Source organism: Montipora foliosa, chromosome 9, assembly GCF_036669935.1.
Source record: "Montipora foliosa isolate CH-2021 chromosome 9, ASM3666993v2, whole genome shotgun sequence".
Lineage (NCBI taxonomy): Eukaryota > Metazoa > Cnidaria > Anthozoa > Scleractinia > Acroporidae > Montipora > Montipora foliosa.
This window is the reverse complement of record NC_090877.1, coordinates 25,183,782-25,186,281: the sequence shown is the minus strand read 5'-3', so window position 1 is coordinate 25,186,281 and position 2,500 is coordinate 25,183,782. Positions and strand designations below refer to the sequence as shown.

General features: G+C 38.9%; 1 protein-coding gene across 1 annotated transcript in view; it reads right to left on the bottom strand.

Annotated features, from left to right (window-relative positions):
• LOC137970827 (NLR family CARD domain-containing protein 3-like) overlaps positions 1–2,500 on the bottom strand; it is a 65,250-nt gene that overhangs the window by 60,570 nt on the left and 2,180 nt on the right. Inside the window, exon 2 of the mRNA XM_068817408.1 lies at positions 28–185. The gene's annotated coding sequence lies outside the window, so the exon portion shown is untranslated. The remainder of the gene's footprint in view (positions 1–27; positions 186–2,500) is intronic.

Sequence of the window (2,500 nt, the reverse complement as noted above, 5' to 3'; positions counted from 1 at the left end):
GAGTTTCTAAAGTCCTGCATAACTCACCAAGTCGAAGGCCTTTGTTGGGTCAACAAACACTATTTAAAGGTCTTGTTGCTGCTCTCTGCATTTCTCTTGCACTTGACGTGCAACAAAAAGCATACATGTATCAACAGTATCACGGTTCACCCTGTATCCGCACCGGCTTTCAGGATTCACCTCATCTGCAAAGACAGAGGCACATCTGACTATTACATACACGTGCTAAGATCTTGCCAGCAATACATAGTAGGGAATGCCACGATGATTGTTACAATTGGCATGCTCACCCTTCCCCTTGTACAGATGAATGAGTTTTGCATCTTTAAAATCTTTCTAAAATATGGAAAAATAAATGCTTTATACAACATGCATCTTGTATCTATGGGCAAGAGATTCTTGCATACGTATGTATGAAAAATCAAGTCTCTATCAACAGTCACTCCAAGTAGGCCAATGCTGTCATAAATTGATATTGAGAAGCCATTTGTGGTAAACTTGAAATTATGGGCTGAAGAACCTAAAATCATGGCCTGACACTTCCTCACATTAACAGTCATATACCATTATTTGTGAACTATTCATCCGCAATTCTGAGGTCTTTCTGTAACCTTGCTTCCAAAATCACTGGATCTTTGCTATGAAAAACATCAATCTGTGGAACAGGGCCCAAATTACAGAGTCACTGCTCCGCCCACTTTCATTAAACATTTTGATGAAATTCCTTTCCCACAGGCTTAAGGTGTACTGGAACGACTGCAACAATGGAACGTTTTAAAATTTTCCTACGGAGAAACCTGTGGTGAAGTCTCTCTCTTTTCCCACATTGTCTTGTATAATCTTCATTCTCAAGTCTTCTCCAAGTTCCACAATTATAGAGCCTGCCACATGTGCTCAGTTCTGCCAATACCTCTTACGAATTTGAACTATTTACAAGCGAAGGTGGGCGGCAGAGACCGGTAAATTCCCACCAATTCCACAGATCAGTGGTTTCTGTAGTACCTGAATCATATAGCTGAATATTATTGGTACATGCATTCACTGATACTACAATCAATCAATCAATCAATCAATAGTTTAATGTATCCAATAGCAGGTATAAACCTGAATTACAGGAAAGGTGAGAGACAGCAAACATATCTAGCATTGGTATTTAACAGTAACAAAGTTATTAAGACGAGCTGTGCGGCCTAAAGTTGAGTAAACAGTTTTGTTCCCTGAACGGAGATTACGATCATGCTCCACAACAGTGGGCGAATAAATAACTCTGAGAACTTCTTTAGCCTTAATGACAAACGACTTACACGAATCTATCCTACAAACATACAGTGGGTCAAGCCCTGCTAAGTTGAGCGCATGTTCGTATAGAAAACCGGGAAAAATTACTCGCATGGCTTCTTTTTGGACACTTTCTAACATATTGCTTACCGTATTTACCCGTGTATAAGTCGACCCCCCATTTTTGATGGCAAAAAGAGCAATTTCTTAATTTCTTTGTTAAATGTTACTGGGACACTAAACTTGTATTCTTCGATTTCTGGAAATGTGGATACACAAAAAAATCAGGGCCTCAAGCGCTTAATAGCAGTTGTTGTATATGTGGGCATTTTGTCCTTGAGTTTCGAAAAAGTTCTTAGAAAATCGAACATGTAAACCTCAACCTAACCTGTTTCGTTGTTCAACGATAAAGGGCTTTAGAGGATAAGCACAACATCACAGAAGCAGGAGTCAATCTTTGAAAATAACTTGCAAACGATGCGAAAATGTGCAAGGTTTAATTGGTCCTTAACTTATAATTTCTCTCATGACAAACAAAACAAAACTCATAAACCAAACAATACGAAGTTTGCAAAAGCATTTAAATCAGCCAGGTTTGTATAAAGAACAAAAAACAATCATTACCAACCAGCATTTTCACACAACACGAGTGACAATGCTTGCACGCAAACACGAGGTATTGCGCCAGGTTACTAAGCCGTTGAATGATCGGGTTTATTTGAAGAAACAGAAATGCCTTTAATTTTAGAGCTTTCCGCCTTTGGAAAACAAAAATTTCCAGTGTCTATTTCATATTTGTGCTTGTGAGTATCTTCAACATTTAGATTTGGACAAATCCTTTTTCATTTCAACTGGAATTGCTTACATTTATTTTGAAGTCTTATGTTGGCTCTTGTCCACTGCGTTCGTTGTGCCCAAGAAAACATTATTATGTTAATTTTGAATAAATTACTTAGCTGGAACTTAGCTCAAAATGTTTGACCCGTGTATAAGTTGAGGGCGATTTTTGGAGCTTCTTTTGAGGCCATAAAAGGTCGACTTATACACGGGTAAATATGGTAAGTATTGAGGGAGGGCTGCCCAGGCAGGAGAGGCGTACTCTACAGCAGATCGTACAATCGAGCAGTACACAGAAACTAGATCTCCCGTCGACATCCCAGCTTTCTTTAGAACCCGTAAACCATAAAGGCGTTTGACAGCTTTTTTATACACAGTTTCACAG